This window comes from Pelmatolapia mariae, linkage group LG15 (genome assembly GCF_036321145.2).
Source record: "Pelmatolapia mariae isolate MD_Pm_ZW linkage group LG15, Pm_UMD_F_2, whole genome shotgun sequence".
NCBI lineage: Eukaryota > Metazoa > Chordata > Actinopteri > Cichliformes > Cichlidae > Pelmatolapia > Pelmatolapia mariae.
Genome location: NC_086240.1, coordinates 27,455,576 through 27,478,205, shown reverse-complemented (window position 1 = coordinate 27,478,205; position 22,630 = coordinate 27,455,576). Strand labels below are relative to the sequence as shown.

At 44.0% G+C, this 22,630-nt stretch overlaps 1 protein-coding gene across 3 annotated transcripts in view; it reads right to left on the bottom strand.

Annotated features, from left to right (window-relative positions):
* LOC134643774 (rho guanine nucleotide exchange factor TIAM2) overlaps positions 1 to 21,917 on the bottom strand; it is a 47,098-nt gene extending 25,181 nt beyond the window's left edge. For 2 of the 3 annotated variants that reach the window (XM_063496324.1, XM_063496326.1), the window contains exon 1: positions 21,837 to 21,917. The gene's annotated coding sequence lies outside the window, so the exon portion shown is untranslated. Of the gene's footprint in view, positions 1 to 2,192; positions 2,383 to 21,836 lie in introns of those variants that run through there. The other variant, XM_063496325.1, reaches the window with a different exon arrangement.
* Positions 21,918 to 22,630: the final 713 nt, after the last annotated feature.

Sequence of the window (22,630 nt, the reverse complement as noted above, 5' to 3'; positions counted from 1 at the left end):
TTTCCATGTACTTTTCAGTCCAGTGGTCTCAGCGAAGGCCTTAAAAATGTGCCGCAACTGGCAAAACGCACTTTTTCTTGCCAGGAAAATGACGAGCTCCGCTCTGTGATTGCTTCAACGTGAGTCTAAAGTTTCAGTTTAACACAAGAAGAGGTGGAAATGCAACAAAGTGAAAATACTTTCAATATAAAAAACTGCTCTGCTCTCTGACAGGTTGTTTGAGGTCCCTAGGTGCTGCAGTGCCTATGAGCAGGCACGACATCCAGGAAGACGTTGTGCGTTCTGCCGCTGTTGCCTGCCAGCACGTCCAGACTCTTTGCTGATGGGCCCAGGCTATGTACTGGGAGAAAAATGCTGTTAATTGTGGTGTAAAGCCGCCCTGATGGCGTGTCCACAGCATTAGACCGAAGCTGCATATGACCCTGAGGTCAGCGGGTGCACGCAACCAAACATGGAGCATTGATTTAATGAAGCCGAAGACTTTTTAAGTATTAAAACTGAAAATTTTAAAATTAGTTTGCATTTCAGGAAGAACCTAAATATAAATGAGGGTGGTTCTACAGAGGAAACGTCCTGACATCATTCACATCTAAAGAATTCATCCTCAGGAGATGAAGTGAGATCAGACTTGTTTTAACACGTTACTGATGGTCCTGGAACCAGAAATGGCAAACATGACGCCAGCAAACGGGCTTTCAGGCAGATTATCTGTTCTTGATTTATTACTCAACCCTCAAAGACCCAACAGTGTCTGAACAGCACCAGAGAAAGAGCTGATTACACAGAAAACTACAGATTTGTGGCAGCTGCTGAATTATAACTGCTGATTGTTTCAGTAAAACAGGAGGTGAAACTTTTAACAGACTCAGTTCCACGGTGCTCACCATACAACCAAACTTCATTCCCAGTTATGTTTTCAGAGAAACACATTTACTGTGACGTGGACAGGAGGATGACGGAGACACTGAAACTACTCATCCGGATCAGGACCAGTTTAGTTTAATACACCAAACGTAACCACGCTGGGTGGGTTTGTGGCAGTGCGGTGGTCAAACAAAGGCTACAGGCGGTTAGTGGGACATCGTCCGCATGCTGTAGCTGTGCACTGTCACCAGGGAGAAGTGCCGGAAACAACCGATCTGTGTGCTACTCTTACTTACAGAAGAGCAAAGTGTTAAAAACAAAGAGAAGAGTCACGGCAGTCACCGCCTGTGCTTCTCCTGTTCACAGCGAGCTGTGCCGTTGGTTCTCCAGTTCACAGACTTTTGTGTTGGTTGCAGGCAAACGTCTACACAACTGGACACAAATGTAGCACCACAGACCGGCCTTGCGACTGGGATGTGACTCAGGCTCAGTCGAGTGATTTATTGCCTGATAAGATATATTAATAATAATAATAATTCATTTTTGTAACGCGTTACAGGAGAAATACCTCAAAGCTAACAAAGAGGATGCAGTTTGGTTATTCGGGAACATCAGCGCCTCCACGTCGGCCTCGGGATTTACTCCACAATGGAAGTTAAACTGCTTTCCCTGAGCTACAGACTCACAATTCTTCTTTTTCTTGCACTTTTTTGGGATTAATTGTTCAGCACAAATGGGGGGTTGGGGGGTGTTTGCGGAGGGAGATGCCAAGGAGCAAAATGAGTGCTCCCCCCTCCCCATGGGAAAGCACAGAGTGAGAGTTCGATAAGGAGGAGGAGGGGGTTGGGCTGCAGCCGCTTTCTGTGCATCAGGGGAAGTGTGCCTGGAAGGGAGGGGTGGGTTTTTGGGAGGGCGGTCTGTTTCCTGCCCTGGCTGACTGGGGTCCTTGTGCTGGCTCTGTGGGCAGACGGGCGGCGGCCCTGGACTCAGGTGGGGTTGAGTGTTGGGTTTGGTGTGGTCGCTGCAGCTGCTTCCTCCTCTGGAGATCCTCAAACCTCCAGCAGAGCTCTGCAGATGCAGGTCTGATGGATCCCACATGCCTGTCACAGCCTGAAGTCTGCTCCATGATTCAGCTTCATGCTCTGAAACCAGTGAGGTGCTGGTGGTACGATCGCATCGACGAAGAGCTGCAGCAGTCACAGCACACTGACAGACCCCATCACTTCATTCATCAACAAACAAACAGCCAATGCAGTATGATCGGTGCAATCAACAAACAACAACACACACACATGCTGTCCACCCCCACTCCCCACCACCCACATTACCATCATGCCTGCAGCTGCTGTGATGGATTGATCGTCTGTCTAATCGTCGGTTAACTGGATGAAGCATTTGTTGGTGTCGGGGCAGCTCACAATACTCGGGCCATGCTGTAGAGCTAAACAGACAGTAATCAGGTTTGAGTCCAGATCAAATGTGGTTTCAGTTCAGCCGGCAGGAGGTTATCCGCAGGTCCTGAGTAAATGGCCGATAAATCAGAGTTAGCGTGTCAGGCCTCACGCCCCCATCCTCTTTTCTCCTCACAGAATTCAGCCAGTGTTTATTGAATACTTCTCCTTAAACATATGAAGCTTAGTAGCACACTGCATGCTAATAATGAATGAGTTACAGAACAATATCTGTAACTCATTCATCAGACTGTAATCACTCTTCATTCAGTACGTGGCTGCTCGAGCATCCAAGACTGACAGATTATCTGAACAGTGATCATTTTATTTTCTATCAGTAAGCTGTCTCTGCTTTGGGCTGTCAACATAATTTTATTGATACCTGAACAGGAGGAAGAAAAAACAATTTCCCACATGTGGGACTAATAAAGGTTTATCTGATCTTAAATCCCACAGTGATAAAATAAAACTTTGCATTCTGGGACCAACATTTTATCCTCTCATTTTTTTCTTAAAATTAAAAAAAATGTGCTGAGGATGAAAGTCAAACATAAAAAGATGAAAGTCGAGAGTCTGACTTGCAAACTTCCTCAAACAAATGACATCTACAATAAAACAGGAAATAATAAACACAGAGGGAGAAAAGATGTATACGTTCCTCTGGTTGGATGAGTTAAGGAAGCGTGCCGAGGGGCAGATGTGATTTCTTATTAGTAATTCATGGTATAAGATTATGTCTCTTCCTCCGGTTCAGTAATTGATTGTAACTGAGTCGTGGACATGTCATAAAAAAAGCCAAAGACAGGAACAGGAAGTGGACTTTTCATTGCTCAGGACCGTCGTCGCCTTGGCTCAAACACGACAATGCACTAGGCTGGTCTCAGGCTGACCGGCTGAAGCTCTGTGTTTCTGGAAGATTGATACTTCTGACTGTAACTGATGTCATAAATTTTCTTCTTTCATATTTCAACATTACTGCTGCTGAATTCAACAATGTTTTGGCAACTCAGGGCTTTCAAATCATATATCAGGGTGACTCCCGTGCCCCCCCGGGGACTCGCAGAGGCCCCCGGTTCTCTTAAATGATCAAAATAATCCAAACATCAGTTGACTGGAAGCTGACAGCTGACGGCCTCTCCATGACTGTGTACTCGAGTGTGTGATGGGTGAACAGAAGATGTGTGTGCGGGCCTTTTAAACCTTTCTTCCTCCTACTTTGTCCTTCAGCGGGTGAACTCAGAGGCAAAGGGGGGACGGAACGGAGACGAGTGTCCACAGCTCATCCTTTCAGCCGCCAGATGCTGCTGCTGCTGTGAGGTCCTTTTTCCACAAAACATCCATCAAAACACAGAAAAACAGAGATGAGAGTACAGAGCGACATGTTAACGTTAAACCTTATAGGACTTATCAGCAAGTCAGAGAAGCTGCTGCTGGATCTTCTATTTTAAAAAGTTGAGTTCATGCGCAGCTTTCTTATCCTTCAATTCTATTTTCCTGCAGATTAAATGTGTCAGATTACTCTACGTGCAGCAGCAGCCACTGCCTGGATGGATCGTACCTGAAAGATGATACAAAAAACATCCTCGTGCAGCACAACCTACAAAACCTCTGCGTGGTTAAATAAACCAATCAGCCGCAGGATGAAATCAGGTGGTCTAATAATGTGCACACCCTCGATAGGCAGCTAAAACCATCTCCAAACAGTCAGGTGTGTTTACGGGAGAAGGATCCTTGTGGTCCTGTGGGCTGTGGGGTGGCCTCCATGGATCCAGCTTAGAAATACTCGATGAGACTGGGATCTGTAGAGTTTAGAGTCAGGGTGAAGGCCTTGGGTGTTTTATTGCTGTTATCGTTCCTGAGGACGCAGCCAAGCGTGTCCTGGTGAAGGAACCCAGCAGCAGAACGCTGTGTTTGTATCGGTGTTATTCACAACTTCTGTCTGGTTTCATGCCGTGGTGTGTTGTGCACATTCAGACTGAAGCGATATTTTTAGATGGCATTTTCTGAGAGTTACTCAGAGAGCACGAGGACTTTGATAGAGTTTTATCTCATCTGTTAGTGTACAGGGACATTTGATCGAGCCAATTAAAATGCTTTGTCCTCCAGTTTAAATTGCAGTGTGTGCAACTTCTTTTGTTGTTCTGCAGCTAAATGAGTCCAGAGCAGAAAGGAGTTTACTTCCCTCCGGGGACTCTGAATGTAAAACCATCAGAAGCGTTACACACAGTCACGGTCCCGTACGGGTAATTTGGACAAAAAGCCTCCATTTAAACAACACATGCTGTTTCCCTCGGAGATAAAACTGCGATTAACTCCGACTGAAAGGAAGCAGCAGACTCAGAGGAGACGAAATGACACTGAATGATTATGTTGGTCACAAAATCCTCGCTGGGTAAAAGGAGCCATATGTTGGCAGCGGCACTCTGAGCCAAGAGTTTGCCAAGAGGCGGAGATGTGACGGAAACAGACCGTCGCCTAAGAGCAACAAATCAGAATTCTGCTGATGGTCCCGTTCACCTTTAATTGGTCTGAGTCAGACTGCAGATTCTTCAGGTTCACATCAACCTGCAGACGAGTTTGTGCAATGGCAGGACACCTGGACACCTGGAGCAAAATTACACCCCCACACACATCAACAAACAGAAATTAGCAGGATTCAGCGGTTAGCCCAAAGTTCGTGTCAACAGAGCCCGACCACAGAGTAAACAGAGGCCGAAGGAGCAAAACAGACGGCATCTGTTAAGCTTCAAATCTGCATCTCGATCTGCATCTAAATATACAACCATGAGGGGCAGGTGCCAGTTTTTATTCCATTTAAGTAAAGGCACGTCATTAGGAAAAGTGAAAACATTCAAAAAACATTCCAAAAATCCAAATGCAGGAAAATTCCTGGATTCACACCAGAAACTAATCACTTCTTCTCTGGCTCAGAGGATGTTTTCCAGCAAATCTCATTGAAATCTGACCACGACAGAAACCTGATCCTCCCTGGTGGAAGCAATTTAGGCTGTTTAATCCAGACCTGCTGAAGGCTGATGGTTCGTGTGGTGATGCTCTGCAGGCTCTGTGGTAAACAAGACCTCTTTATATCCACCGGGAAAAACCCGGCATACGGCTGCTGTTTCAGGGGGCATAGGACATGTACTCGTTTCTTTGGGGAATAATTTCAGAATCCATTTGTCATCCACTGGGATCTTATCTTGACTGTTGATCCAAATTTACCCACAGGCTCATCAATTACCCTCCAATAGCTGCCTTCTTAGTAATCTGTGTGTATGTTAAACGAATATCTCTCTGTGTGTAACACAAGAATGATTAGTTTCACATAAACATAGCAGTTCACACAATCAAGATATCTTCAGCTTCATTCATCTGTTATAAATAAGGATTTTATTCCTAATTATTCATTCTGTATATAGTTGTAACAAAATTGCAGATACAATTTTGGTGTCTGTTAAGTTACGTAAAGAGATGCTGAATGCAAAACAAACAAAAACAGAGAATTTAACATTGCATTCGCAGGGAGATGATGAAATGATCATAATATATATGAAAAGAATTAGGACTTTATAAATCTGTTTTACAAACATATAGATGTTAATAATTGCTGCACGTATGACGATGTTCGTGCAAACTTTATTCTGATGTCCGTCCTGTGAGTGAGGGACTTCTGTACACACTGAGATGATCGAGTTCAGGTTAAAACCTGAACTCGATCATTTGAGTATGAATGTCAGAGTGAGTGCTCCTTCTGTGAGCTCTCCTCAGGGTTTTGTTTATAAAGACAGTTTTCCTCATTTTTCAGCTTTAATTGTTCTTAATTATTTTCGTTTAGCCTCTGATTTAATCTACCTGATGAAGGTGGACCTGCATTTATCATCTGTTTCTCTCTAAGTGTGGTCCACACCCAAACCGACCATGACATTGTTTCATTGGTGGGATTACGTCAAACATCATATCTGATAGGAACAACTGCCAGAACACAATTAAGACCACAAAGGAAAATTTTGTTATTTTTCAAATCTCTGGCTGACACCTCCGCCCTCGGCCTGCTCTCCACAACGTTTGTGACATTTAGATGTTTGGTGGAGGCCATAGAAGGACAATGTTCTCCTTGTTGTCCGTGATTGAAGAGCTTGTGTACAGCTGTAAACAAGCACAGCGTCCTTTAAGTGCATCTAAGAGGAAAACCAGAGAAAGGAGTGTTTGTGTAAGAGCAGGTAAGGCTGTGATTTACAGCTCTCTGTGGTTTGTTCCAGCCGGGTTTGGTTCTTGGAGGTCGGAGCCTCTGAGCCTCAGAGGAATGTGAAAGCTTGTACAGTAAACTCACTGAGGTGAGCAAAGACAAACGCTGCAGCTGCGTCTGCTGTGCGTTGTGTTTTCGGGCCGTTTTGTGGGCAGAGTCATGGAAATGATCCTGATGTGACCGAGCAGCCAGACCGAAGCTGAGAAAACACCTCTGACACCGATGCAGATCAAAGATGAGCCGACACAAAGAGGACCGAGGGAATCTGCTGAGCTGACCGTTTGTCCCGATGCTCAGAGGTCTGACCCAAAACCATCAAAGAATCACGGAAGGGGTTCGTCACGAAGCGTGGACCATCCAGCTGATGTTTCTTGAAACACTTATGACGTTCACAGTGTAGTCCTCCAAGTCAGTCTGTGCGGAAGCCTCAATTCAATTCAAGTTAGTTTTTTGTGCCGTCACCTCAGGATGCTTTACATTGTAAGGTAGAGCCTTCAATAATACATACAGAGAAGAACCCAACAATCATTTGACCCTCCTATGAGCAAGCACTTTGGCGACAGTGGGAAGGAAAAACTCCCTTTTAACAGGAAGAAACCTACGGCAGAACCAGGCTCAGGGAGGGGCGGCCATCTGCTGCGAACAGTTGGGGGAAGAGAAGGAAGACAGGATAAAAGACATGCTGTGGAAGAGAGACAGAGATTAATAACAAGTATGATTCAGTGCAGAGAGGCCTATTAACACATAGTGAGTGAAGAGGGAACACCCAGTGCATCATGGGAATCCCCCAGCAGCCTACACCTATTGCAGCATACAGTGGCTTGCAAAAGTATTCGGCCCCCTTGAACTTTTCCATATTTTGTCACATTACAGCCACAAACATGAATCACTTTTATTGGAATTCCACGTGAAAGACCGATACAAAGTGGTGTACACGTGAGAAGTGGAACGAAAATCATACATGATTCCAAACATTTTTTACAAATAAATAACTGCAAAGTGGGGTGTGCGTAATTATTCAGCCCCCTTTGGTCTGAGTGCAGTCAGTTGCCCACTGACATTGCCTGATGAGTGCTGATGACTAAATAGAGTGCACCTGTGTGTAATCTAATGTCAGTACAAATACAGCTGCTCTGTGACGGCCTCAGAGGTTGTCTAAGAGAATATTGGGAGCAACAACACCATGAAGTCCAAAGAACACAGCAGACAGGTCAGGGATAAAGTTATTGAGAAATTTAAAGCAGGCTTAGGCTACAAAAAGATTTCCCAAGCCTTGAACATCCCACGGAGCACTGTTCGAGCGATCATTCAGAAATGGAAGGAGTATGGCACAACTGTAAACCTACCAAGACAAGGCCGTCCACCTAACAAGGAGAGCGCTGATCAGAAATGCAGCCAAGAGGCCCATGGTGACTCTGGACGAGCTGCAGAGATCTACAGCTCAGGTGGGGGAATCTGTCCATAGGACAACTATTAGTCGTGCACTGCACAAAGTTGGCCTTTATGGAAGAGTAGCAAGAAGAAAGCCATTGTTAACAGAAAACCATAAGAAGTCCTGTTCACAGTTTGCCACAAGCCATGTGGGGGACACAGCAAACATGTGGAAGAAGGTGCTCTGGTCAGACGAGACCAAAATGGAACTTTTTGGCCAAAATGCAAAACACTATGTGTGGTGGAAAACTAACACTGCACATCACTCTGAACACACCATCCCCACTGTCAAATATGGTGGTGGCAGCATCATGCTCTGGGGGTGCTTCTCTTCAGCAGGGACAGGGAAGCTGGTCAGAGTTGATGGGAAGATGGATGGAGCCAAATACAGGGCAATCTTGGAAGAAAACCTCTTGGAGTCTGTAAAAGGCTTGAGACTGAGGCGGAGGTTCACCTTCCAGCAAAATCCAAAATCCAATCGAGAATCTGTGGCAAGATCTGAAAACTGCTGTTCACAAACGCTGTCCATCTAATCTGACTGAGCTGATTTCAGGATTTCAGTCTCTAGATGTGCAAAGCTGGTAGAGACATACCCTAAAAGACTGGCAGCTGTAATTGCAGCAAAAGGTGGTTCTACAAAGTAATGATTCAGGGGGCTGAATAATTACGCACACCCCACTTTGCAGTTATTTATTTGTAAAAAATGTTTGGAATCATGTATGATTTTCGTTCCACTTCTCACGTGTACACCACTTTGTATCGGTCTTTCACGTGGAATTCCAATAAAAGTGATTCATGTTTGTGGCTGTAATGTGACAAAATATGGAAAAGTTCAAGGGGGCCGAATACTTTTGCAAGCCACTGTAGCTAAGGGAGGATTCAGGGTCACCTGATCCAGCCCTAACTATATGCTTTAACAAAAAGGAAAGTTTGAAGCCTAATCTGAAAATTAGAGATGTCTGTCTCGAATCCAAACTGGAAGCTGGTTCCACAGAAGAGGGGCCTGAAAACTGGAGGCTCTCCCTCCCATTCTACTTTTAAATACCCTAGGAACAACAAATAAGCCTGCAGTATGAGAGCAAAGTGCTCTAATGGGGTGATATGGTACTACAAGATAATTAAGATAAGATGGGGCCTGATTATTTAAGGCCTTGTATGTGAGGAGCAGGATTTTAAATTCAATTCTGGATTTAACAGGGAGCAAATGAAGGCAAGCCAATACTAGAGAAATATGCTCTCTCTTTCTAGTCCCTGTCAGTACTCTTGCTGCAGCATTTTGAATGAAGGCTTTTCAAGGAGTTTTTTTTTTTTTTAGGACATCCTGATAATAATGAGTTACAGTAGTCCAGCCTTGAAGTAATAAATACATGAACTAGTTTTTCAGCATCACTCTGCGAAAGAATATTTCTAATTTTAGAGATATTATGCAAATGGAAGAAAACAGTCCTACACATTCATTTAATATGTGCACTGAAGAGCATATCCCGGTTAAAAATAACTCTAAGGTTCCTCACAGTGTTACTGGAAGCCAAGGTAATGCCATCCAGAGTAAGAATCTGGTTAGATTCCATATTTCTAAGATTTTCATGGCCGAGTACAATAACCTCAGTTTTATCTGAATGTAGAAGCAGAAAATTAGAGGTCAAGAACTTAGCGACGCGAGATCCAGACTTCAGGCTAACAGCTGTCCACATGGTTTACTTTGTGAAACATTAGCACTGCGCCACTTTTTGTGGTTCATCACTGCAACAACTACCAACGGGAACAAAGAATACTGTCAGAGCGTCATCTACACAATCAGTTTGCACCGTCCAGAAGCCAATCCTGTTATGAGTTCAAATGACATAAAACAACAACACAGCAAACTAGTGGAAATGGTTGACTAATTAAATGTAAGCTATTTCTCTGCAGGCAGCGACATGAATCCATTTTAAATGGTTTCATTTGTTAAAGGCTAAAGAAATGTGTGCACTTTCTTTAACTAATTGTTCAGAAACAGTCATATGGCAGCCTAGAGGAAAAAAAAGGGCCAGATATTCAAATAAATTCAACGGCAGAGTTTGATTTGACTGACAAAATTTTAATTTGGGTACAGTCCTAGCACCGGCCAGACAGTAACTTCAAAGAGGACCTGCTCAGCCATCTTATCAGAGGCTGACACTTTCTCACCTGTCTGAACCAAACTGGCACACAGAAACAGATTCAATCAGGCGGAACCACCTGGTCAGTTTTTTGAATTATCTCTTTTTTATTTGCACACACAGGTCTTGTGTCTCTGTCGTAGAAACGCTACCTGCACAGCTACAGCTTTGGGGGACGTGAAGCAGCAGAAAGACAAATAACAGCACAGCGATGAGGGAAGGTGGCGAAGGACAACAGTTTCCCCACACAGACATCAACAGATCGGGTCACCTACACTCAGTCACAACAACATCACACAAACCCTTTTAAAACCTTCAGAAACACCACACAGGAACCAGAAACCTGACACTATCGTGTAATCTCCAGTAACTGAATCAGTGCACTGTGAACACTAACGCTGAGGAGTTCAAGACAGCAGAACTCGTTAGACAACATTTCACAGCCAAGGCTGAGAAACAGGACAGTAGCTTTTCAATCCGGATGAGTGGATGTTCAGGTCGGTTCAGGATTGCCAGCTTCCTGCCAAACAGACCTGAAGACAAACTGCAGCAACATCTGGCTGCAGCAGCAGGAATTTCCCACCCTGCCTGTAAACATTGTGACGTCAGAAACGCACTCAGACACGCACAACACAGGACATGCCGATTTCCTCTGAGCTGCACTTGATTCGAGCACCTCTGAAGGGTCAAACATCCCGTCGCACGCTTCCTGTCCTGATGTCACCGTACGGACATGGCGACCTCGGTGAAAGAGAAAAATACACCGCTGGAACAAAGACATGCCTGGACCGTTATATTTGTGAAGTCACAGTCTCCGTTCCTGCTGATAATTTTCCAAAGATTATTCCTAAATGCTGATCAGTTTTAAGCCTGGTTTCCAAAATGGCTTACAGATATGCAGCAACCACAAGCACTCAAAAGCAGCTCTATTAATGCAGCCTGTAGGAGATCTGCCAACAGGACACACAGGGCCAGATTTACTAAAGCAGCACAAACTGGACTTTGGCATAAAATCAAAAAAGTACCGTCAGTATTCTCAAAGAGAACGCTGTGATAAGACCAGGAAGTGGGAATGAGAGCTGATTTACAAACCTTTATGACACACAGTTTAACACTAATCACTCAGATATTTAACACAGAAAAAGATCTTTTACTGTGCTTGATATTGAAATGGACTGACTGTTTTAAATCACCTGTAAAACTAACCACGCCTACAAGCACAGGTGCACAGGTACAGGTTTAGTTAATCTGGCTCATGAAAGAGAGTCAGCCAATCATGTGGCCTCGCACTGAGCTCAGCTGAGCGTGACTCTGGGATCTGTTCAGTCTCTGTCTGTCATCCTAAAGTCATTTTTTATCAAACATCATCAAATCTTTGAATCTGTTTCTCTTTTTGGATGCATGGTGTACTTTTTTTCAGCCAGGAGCCTCCAGGCTGAATGCTGGGAGAACATAAATGTCCCTCAGCTGGTAGACATGGTCGGCTTAAAGTTGGGAGCCACCCTGTCCTCTCATCTGTGACTCTGCCCCGGCATGTTTGGCAATGCATTATCAGCATCTGTGCTCCCTGCCATGTTAAAGGCTCTGTGTCCACAGGCACACTGAGTGGAACTTTGAGCCAAACACTGTTGGAGGAACAAAAAGGTGTGACTCTGAGACTTTGTGTTATTTACTTAAATGGTGGTTGTTGTACTCTTTGCTTACTGGAACTTCTTTAACAGCTCCAGTTAAACAGCCACCATAATTAAAAACACACCAAACATGTTAAATCCTGAGCAGAACCTGTTGTCTTACATAAGAGCTGCCCTGAGCCAGAGAATACCAAAAGGGCGAGAGTCACCAGAAACCGCAGGCAGCCGAGTGCCGACTCGCTTTGCTTGTTACACAACAGTTGGAGGAGCCGAAGCTGGAAAACAATGAAACATGGAGAGAAGCTGGAGGAGGAGAAAAGATGGAATAAACCGAGCAACAGTGAAAATATGACGGGAATATTACATAAATGAAATCACAGGCTTTAAATATTTACACGGTTTCATGGTTCAGTGGTCGATAAAGCCTCCAGCCCTAATGATGTGAAACCTTCCCATGAATCCACCCTGCATTAAAGCTTTTATTTTGAAGGAAATCACTTATTATTTAGCCAACCTATTTAACTTATTTATTTATGGCTGCAGGCTGAAAAAGTGTTGTCTCACCAAAAAGTAACTACCAGGAACTTTCCCAGTAAAACCTGCTTCAGTGGTTTGATTTCTGTTTCCACACCAGGCCCAGTGAAAGTGTTTGACAATAAAAACCTTCCTGTTCCTTCACAGTAAACTCCCTCAAGCTGCTTCGCAGTGCATGAACTTCTGCATCAGAGTGAAAGATCAGCCTTGTGTCTGAACTGGATTCACTGAAAATAGAAAATAAACTTTTACAGCTCTCATTAAAACAAACAGGAGTTACTATCCTTACATATTTTAATATTTAGTCCAACTTTGGAGGCTGAAGAATGAAGCTACTAACTGTGGAGCTTTGCTGTGTGCAGCTTCTTCTCAGCAGCTTTTGTTTTTCACAGCTGGGTGGTGATCAAGACCCAGATACATCTGGGAGCTTCACCAGCCAGTCAGTATACCGTCACTAACCAAAGTGAATCCAGAACCTGCTGAGCAACAACGGAAAACAGCCTGAACAGAGCCAGCAAGACAACGACACAATGCTCGAAAGCAGTGGAAACAAAAGCCACAACACATCAGGACTCGTTTTCCTGAAGAACCGAAGCTGGAGGGACGGATGGAAAGATGTGCCCAGGATATAGGAAAGAGGATAACTGGATATATGCTTTTCCAATCCGTACAAATCCTTTATGAAGACAGAGGAGTTTAAAGAAGGGCCGGGGCTCTTCATGAGTCTTTTTATATAAATGTAAGAGAGGAAAAAAAGGGACCTGGGACCTTGTGCACCTGGTGACCTGGTGCACAAAGAAATGAAAAACTACAGTTCACCTGATGGGTCTTCCCAACAGCAGTCACACTTCCTTAGAAAATAGAGATATAAGGAGGTACAAAAGAAAACAAAAAAAAGTTCATCATAAAACACTGAAAACAAAAACAAAATACTCTGGAGTAAAACTTCATGGGTGCCATCACAATATAATTTGGGGTAAAGCCACAAGTATCTGAACACTGAGTTTCTGTCCTGTCACAGCTAAATGTGACTGCGAGCATTTTTACTTTCACACAGACGTTACTGACTTCATGCCAAGTCCACTTGTATGACTGTGGACGGGGAGGGCCAGCAAGGGGAGTTTATCATGATGTGGGAAAACACACACAGAGGAAGGGAGAGAGAGAGAGTATTATGTGAGTAATTGGAAGCAGCTGTGGAGGGAAACGCTGTTTGGTTGGAAGCTGCTCTGAGAACAGCAGCAGCAGGGTGATGTAACACAGTGACAGCCACACAATGCTAACACAAACACACCCGGTCTCAGGTTATGGGGTTTTTATACAGGAGCTTTTTAAAATCTGATACCAAGCAAGCACTTTGGCGACAGTGGGAAGGAAAAACTCCCTTTTAACAGGAAGAAACCTCCAGCATAGTGGTATCCAAACCCAGGCCTCGAGGGCCAGTATCCTGCAGGTTTTCGATGAGTCCTTGATCCATCACAGCTGATTTAATTGGCTAAATGACCTCCTCAACATGTCTTGAAGTTCTCCAGAAGCCTGCTAAAAAACTAATCATGTGATTCAGGTGTGTAGACCCAGGGTGAGATCTAAAACCTGCAGGACACTTGCCCTCAAGGCCTGGAGTTGGCCAAGCCTGCTCCAGCAGAACCAGGCTTAGGGAGGGGCGGCCATCTGCCACGACCAGTTGGAGTGAAAGAAGGAAAACAGGATGAAAGACATGCTGTGGAAGACAGCCAGAGATTAATAACAAGTATGATTCAGTGCAGAGAGGTCACGGCAGATAGCCACCCCTTCCTTAGCCTGTTTCTGCTGGAGGTTTCTTCCTGTTAAAAGGGAGTTTTTCCTTCCCACTGTCACCAAAGTGCTTGCTCAGACATAGGGGGTCATATGATTGTATGGTTTTTCTCGGTATGTATTATTGCAGGATCTACCTTACAATATAAAGCACCTTGAGGTGACTGTTGTTGTGATTTGGAGCTGTATGAAAATAACACTGAATTTAATTAAATTGAATTGAATAATCCAATAACTGCGAAGTTTACCTGTTTAGAAACGGAGGATGAGTCCTCAGATAAATTTTAGTTGGCCCGGACGCAGAAACAAACCTAACAGCTCTTATATGTTTATATTATATTAATATTATTATTATTATTATTATTATTATTATTATATACATTATCAGAAGAAGCTGAAGCCTTTTGAGTTTCATGTGTATCTTTGCAGCCATATTTGGAATTTCATTCATATTAGATGATTCTGCGCCTCGTCATCAAGCCCACCACAGCGGTTCCCATTTCACAGTCATGTCGAGATTTTCCACTGCCGTCTTCACCCTCAGCAGGCCAACCAAAGCCTTTCAGACAGACGACTCCTGAAATTACAGCTGCAGGCACCCAACAAACCTCATTATCACGAGCTGTACTATTACAGTTTCCTCCATCCTCCGAGTAATCAAAGCATGATGAGTGTGTGTGTGTGTCTGTGCGTGTGTTCAGTGGCCCCTGATGTTTGTGTTTATTGAGTTTGGAGAGTGATGCTCTGTGATTCAGATGCTTGTTTGATTCTCAATTCAACAATTTTCTCCAAACTGCGTCTCCTTTGTCTTTCGTTCAGAGACACTTTAAATCGTCTCTTTGCTCCAGTAAACTGGAGTCTGAGCTGTTTGCAGTCCACTCTAAATGGGTCTTTTCGTGAGCACTGCCCCACACTCAGCTGAGTCCACAGCACCGCAACCACAACCACAAAGTGGAAAAAAAGAAGCAGCAGCGGTTTCTGCCAAGAACAGTCCCGGCCTTGTTAAATTCAGGTTGAGGTATGCTGGCTGACAGCTCCGTCCACTTTCTGTGTTGACGCTGAAGGCCACAGAGCTCGAACAGATTTAATTCAACAGCACGTGAGCCTTTATGAAGTTTCTACTTCTTGGCTCTCCTCAGACTTGGAGCCAGCAGGAGGTGCTTGAGTTGGTAACATTTTAGAAAATGAAGACAAACATAACTGAAAATGAAAGAAAGATTCAGATATTTATGTTTCATTAAAAAAGAAGCATCTCGACTGCAGCCGATGTGTCTCTGCCCTCCAATGTCAGTGAGAAAACTGTGAAAACGGGCAGACATAAACCCACAGAGAGATTTGGATGGGCCCTGCTCCAGCTGGGAAGTGATCAACATCATCTTAGGATTCTTAACCATTGCCTCATAGAGTCATTCAACACCACAGCTTCACAAACAAAGCAACTGAAGCAACAATAAAGCAATAATGTTCTTAAAAAATGATAAACTATCAGGATCTACTCATTTAAGATGTTTTTGGGTAGTTGGAGCTGCACTTTGGTCTTTTGGCCTTTCAGTGTTTTATTCTGGATTTTCTGTAAGCTCTCAGCTCTGACCTTCTTAAAATGCTACTCATTTTTATATTTTTATCCAGTGTTGATTGCAGTCTTGTGCTCTCGGTGTAAAGAATCTCAAACATCCAGCTGAACCTCCTGCCCGTACCAGGACGACAATAAAACTCCATCATGGTGAAAATGTGATCCAATTAGATTTATTATCCTGGAGCGGCTTCATTCTGTGCTCTAACGGAGTTCTGCTTGGCTGAGGCGGATCTTATCAGCTTGGTCTTGTGCCTCGTGCACGAACAAAGCCTCTCAGTTGCTGGATACTGAAAACTAAACAGCTTACAGAAACAGAGAACAACAGAGCGGCCGAGCCTATCGCCTGTTTTCATCGAGCAGAAAGTGGTGGTCTTGCACGACAACGTGGAGGTTAATTAGGTGGAAAATCCACTGCACATTCCAGCCGAACACAGACGCCTTTTTTCTTCAACTCGTGCTTGGTGCAGCAGCGGTGATCACAGCAGCTCGTGACCTGAGAGGAAAAAAACTGAAGTCTTCACCTCCACAGCCTGCTGGTTTAATACTGCAGAGAGAAGCAGCTTTAAAGTTCTGTCAGGTGTTTTCAACTTTAACAAAAGCAGGAGTTATTGTGATGCTCTGATCTTGCACATATATGACTAAAATCATGACTTAAGTGATAAATGTGGATTATTTTTGTCTGCTCTGGTTCCCACTTCTATTTTTGAGATATAGAAAAACATGGAGATATACACTTTGCATGTATATTGGGGAAAAGAGCAGGAAATCCCTGCAACATCCTCCATCTGCCCCCCAAAATTTAATTCCATCCATTGTTTACATGAAACGTCTGTTTTAAGTCAGACTGGAAGAAAAACAAATGAACCTTCTGGAAACTGAGCAGCTATATTTGCTGGAGGATTTCCACATGGACCATTATGGTGCAGGTCATCTCAGTTTGATGGCCGGGTGTATTTACTGGACGTGGAGTTCACAGATGAGAAGTTTGTGGAGTTTGAGGCTGAGCCTGGAGGCAGAAAGACAGCAGGACATCCTGCTGCTGTGCTGCTCAGAATTGGACCTGCTGATGGAAGAGTCCTCACAGATCTGGAACTAAAACTGCAGCTCTGATTAATATGTCTGTCACTGTAATGGTGATGTACCTCCCCATAGTCAGCCAGGAAATGTCCGTCAGTGAAAGCCAGAAAAAAAAAGTTTGCTCTTGTCCGGGATATGTAGTCTGATACGACCTCTGCAGTTAACATGTCGATCTTTGAACATTACACAAACACTGAGTGGAGGTGTTTGTGTGGAGCACCCACCCAAAACCCTGATGTGTTTGTTCAGTCTCCAATGTGAACAGAGATTCAGACATCTGAAATGATTCATGCACTCTGATACATGCTGTTTTGTGCAACTCATCTCCCTTAAACTCCAAAAAAGACACAAGTTAGTCTGACAAAAAGCAACACAGAGACGTATTAATGGACAATGAAACAGCTGAAACTGAATCATCAAAAAAACAGGCATAAAAACACAAAGAAATCTTGAATCTCTCAGGTTTTTACAGTTTTCTTCAGGTTTCGAGGAGCAGACGTCCGTATCTGTGTTTAGAATGCAAACAGGAACAAATACATATAAAAACAAACTCCAAAGGTGCATCTGTGAAGTATTATGTGAAGTTTTTTCTTTCATGACTGAAGTTGACAAAGACATAATTCTGATCCACATAATTCTGGGACACTGACTCTCTCCATCAACGGACCTAAATCATTATCACACTGAGAATCTTGCCGTCTTTCACTGACTATACACTGACTCTCATTAGCACACAGCAGAGCCTAATGAGCCCACTCTGTATTCATTAACATGCTGTTTAGATGTCATGTGACATATGGACAGCCAAGACCAAACACTCGACTGACGGAGCATCGAGCTCAGTAAAATCAGGTTCTATTGTTGGTCAGAGGCCTAGGATGATCTCTGGCCTCCCACATGTCACACTGATCACTGAGGTGTTTCAGTTATTGATCTCTGAGGCCTCCATAGGGGATCAGTGTGGCTTTTATTCTTACTCGTGCTGAACAAAACATCCTCCTTCTAGCTTTGGACTGACCTCCCTCTTTCCTCACTCACAGAAGCTGTTTTTACTTCACTGGTAGAATCTGTTTGCAAAGAAATCCTGAAAGCTGTCTACTATTCAAGTCATTCATCGGTTTGTAGAGACTTTTAGAAACGTTATTTACAGGGTAGGGAGGGAACGTTCCTGGCGTGATGGCACCGCAGTCGTAGCAATAAAAACGTGAGCTTTGGTTTCCTCCAAATATATTTTGGTTCTGGCCCAAAACGCTGTGAAAATATTGGTGTGTGTGTACAGCATGTTCATTTTGGCATGACTTTGGGCCTGCAGCTTCCACGGTGGTTTTCTGGACACAGCGCTGCAGTGTTCGACCCGCTGGGGCGTTTCCCCGCCACCGCGCTGCCACCTGAGCCGCTCGTCTTACAACACAAACAACCACAAACCAGGTCAGCGACAGCACAGGAAACTCACCAGCAGCCATTCGGTCAGGAGGGCAGAGAAGCACGCAGCGCCAGGGTTTGTTTACAGCTTCACCTGCTTCACACTCCTACGGGAAGTGTGTAAACTCACTGATGTGTGAAACTAATCAGGTCTGGCTCGACCGTCCCCGGGGTGCATCATGCCAAAAACTTCTCAACACTCCATTTTAAAGTTTGGGCTCATCTTAATGCTCGAGCCTGTGATAATATACATGTCTGCATACCTGTGGCCACTGGATGTCATCACTAAACACTAAACCCAAGTGTGTGTGTGTAACTGTGACTGAGGATGAATCTGAGCTAACACCATGTCTGAGTCGAAGTTTAACTGAGTCGAAGCTTTGGTGCTGCTGATGGGGAAGACCCATCATTTATGATCGCAGCTGTGACATTCATGTTATACACCAACATGCGTTCAGAAACTATATAACACTACACCCACAAACCAAAGCCTTCATGTGTACCTGCTTCAGAATAAAAAGACTAATTTAGTTTCCTGACAAGAACACCTGCTGAGCTTTAAACTCCTCACAAACACACAGGTGCTCACCTTGGCAGGACCACATGCAAGACTCTACTGTGAATACCTGAGCTTGCTGAAATGTGTGCACCTGAGGTCTTACGTTGATGCTGCTGCTTTAAAAAAAACAAAAGACATCAATATTTTATTGTTTAACAATGACTATATTGAAGCATCAGTGAATAACAGCACAGGTAAATGTGCCTTTTAGTTTAAGAAGATGCAGTTCAGCCAAAGTATGTTGTAAATAAAGTTTCCTACAGAGATTTTATTCAAATGTTTTTGAGAGATGCTCTGTTTAATATGCTGCTGATAGTCTGCTGCTGTTTCAGAAAGAGAGATCACAATGGAGACCCGGCACGTTCGTCTGCAGCCGTAAACGCACAGCGGACGATGTGCGAGCGATCCAAGCAGCTTTTGGATTCAGAGTTTAGGTTTACAAGCAGGATGGGCCCCAGAAATCCATTAATCCATTATGCTGATGAGGGGCCTCAAAAAGACAAAAGTATGACTATATGTGTGTGCGCGCGGTGGGTTTTCAGGTCCTGAACTCTCCTCTCTGGAGGTTTTGGGGGCACTGCAAGACGCCACTTAGCCTTTAATGAGCCTGCTCTTTAGTTAGTGCCTCACACACACACACACACACACACACACACACACACGCACACACACGCACACACACACACACACACACACACACACACACACACACACACACACACACACACACCACAACAAAGCCACCACAGGGGCCTGCTGGGGTTTATTTAACAGGGTTTCCCCTAATAGAGAGACAGCTGCTGGATTTCACGCTCAGTTTCCTGCTGTGAAATTCGGGGAAACAACAAGTGAAGAAAGGCTGTGGATCATCAGGAATTTAATGAAGAAGAGTTTGTGCAATATGTTTTAGGCCACATGAAGAAGATGGAAATTTCATGACATATAAAATAAGTGTAATAAGTCTTTCCTAATGCGCCACAGCGGCTTTGATGTTAATTACGACCCCGACATGGACACAAAGGACATTTGACTCAGACCGCAGTGATACATCAGTCCAACGATGTGAAGTGTCTGCTTATGGATCACCAGGCAAGCAGTGAGGAAATGCAAATATGTGGCATTCTGTGCTTCTGTGTCTGAAAAGTAAAGACCATCTGCCTGCATTGTTTTTAATGGCCCACAGTGGGCAACTTCTCTAGTTATAAAAACTATTCAGACTATACTGAGTTTTTGCACATGAAGTGATCACTAACCACATGTTATGTTGTTTGATATTTTTGACATGTGGCAATCTAGGATTAAGTGAAAAAGGCTCCAGTCATATGAGCCTAAAGACTGATCTGCAACCAGCTGCCAACAACCCAGTCACCAGGGAAAAATTAGTATTTCCTGTAAAATATATCCATCCATCCATCCATCCATATTCTTACGTTTATCTGGGGCCGAGTCGCAGGGGCAGCAGTCTAAGCAGAGAAGCCCAGACCTCCCTCTCCCCAGCCACCTCATTCAGCTTGTTGGGGGAACACCAAGGTGTTCCCAGGCCAGCCGAGAGATATAATCCCTCCAGCATGTCCTGGGTCTGCCCCGGGGCCTCCTTCCAGTGAGACATGCCTAGAACACCTCACCCAGGAGGCATCTTTGTCAGATGCCACAACACCTCAACTGGCTCCTTTCGATGTGGAGGAGCAGCGGCTCTGCTCTGATGGCTGAACTCCTCACCCTATCTCCAAGGGAGAAGCCAGCCACCCTTTGGAAGCTCATTTCCGCTGCTTGTATCTGCGATCTCGTTCTTTCTGTCACTATCCACAGCTCGTGAACATAGGTGAGGGTAGGGATGTAGATCGACCGGTAAATTATTATAATAATATTATATTATTAGTATATGAAACTAAGTAGTTCCTGGAGGTTGATGCCTAATGACGGTTGATGGGAAAACAATGGCTAGTCACACAGGCCAACACCTTGGTCAGTGACTCTCTGGCACCACCGGTAGCTAAAAACCACCACAACCTCATGTGACTGCTTTGACTGCTAACAAATGAACTTCAAATACCAACCAGCTGCTCTTCAATCTGTAGATAAACTGAAAACAACGCAAACCACAGTTTCTTCAAAGTAAAAGTTGCACCTTTTGAAACTGAGGCACGTCTTTTACTTTGAAGGCGAAGTTTCTTCATGTCCAGTCTGTTTTGTAGTTTTATAAGTTTCACTGCTGTTCAGCTGGTAGTTAGTATTTGCAAACACTTTCCTGATTAGTTGCTACTTTCAAACTTTAAACAGTACAAGATGATGTTGATTTTTTTCATTGTTGATTGCACCATGACACATTCCTTGTTTGTGTAAATATGATTGTGATACACATGGTATCTGTGACTTGCCACCAGGGGGCAGTTTCCACCGGAGGCCCTGTCTGAGCAGCTAATGCTGCTTTTTGATTTGTAGTTTAGTTTTGTGCTTTTTCCTCATTGTGAGGATCTCTGCTGTCACTTATCACCTAGTTAAAGCCAAATTTTCAACCAATCAGAAATCTACATACAGTGTCACAGCTGCTTTAGTCAGATCTCCATCTTTTATATACAGACTGTAGTAGTAGTAGTAAGCATGCTGTGGAGGACAGAGGAGGTTAGCAGAGGCCCCAAACACATTTTACTCCAGAGGCTCACTGGAGAATTATGATCACTAATTATAAGTCATTTAATATTTCAAAGATCCCAAACCACAAACAGAGAAGAATGCTCTGATGATGCATTTTCCTGCCATCAGTATACCTCAGAGCTGATGGTCACATGTCTGTAAAGTTTCAGTCCAAAGAGGAAACATCTGCTTACAGCTGCTGCTGGAGGAGGACATGCCATGTCTTTGTTCACGTTATGTAACCAGTTTCAGTCTGCAGACACACACCAACCTCCAGGACCTGCTGCGCACTGTTACCACTCTGCTCACATTACACAAACACAAGTCATCTTCTTTAAGGAGGACTGTCCGAGAGAACAGCACACAAATCCCGCAGCTTCTGCTCAAAAACACCACAAAACACTCACTCCTACAGACTCACTGCTGTGGGAGAACACTCCCACACAAACATCAGGAGAGAAAAGACAAAAACTCACCCAAAATAAAGTCCTGGAATAAAAAGAATTATGTCCGAGGAACGATCCTGGAGTTTTCCTCCGCTCTGCTCACATGTTGTGTTTCCGTCCTGACAGCAGGAGGGCGGGGTCCTGCAGCTGGACCACGACCAGCCACACGAAGAGGAGGAGGTGGAGGAGGAGGAAGATGATGTGCTGTAACCAGGCCACCCCTCTGAGACTCAAGTAGATTTCTTAAAGTCAGTTCCACGTTGAGCTCTGTGTCCTCTCACCGTCCACACAGCGGGGTGAAGGCTGTTCCCCGAGTGTGTTCTTTAACCTCCTAGGACCTGGCGTCCACATATGTGGACATCAAATTTTGGGTTATTTAGACCAAAATACTCAATTTTGCTCTACAAGGGCCTGATATCCACTTACAAGGACATTATACTGCTACTGTTCTATTAAAATTTTAAACGAATATCCTCATATGTGGCTCTTATTTTTCTTAAAAACAAAAATAAGGTAAAAAAAAAAATTAATCTGGCAATTCTTTGTTTTTACATTCATCGGACCCCAATATGCCCAAATATCAAAGAGAAATTAAAAATGCTTGCCGTGCAAGAGTTCGGGTCTTAGGAGGTTAAGACAGAAGAAATTAAACTGCAACAAGTCTGAAGAGCCTTTGGGACACTCAGAGCTTCATAACTCACACGATCACAAATATGAATGCAACATATGAGAGTCATTTAAAACATTCTAAAGCTGCAAAAACAAAGCTGAGAGAGAAAAACATGGATTTCTTACTGATGACGTATTTTTACAGCTGATTGTAC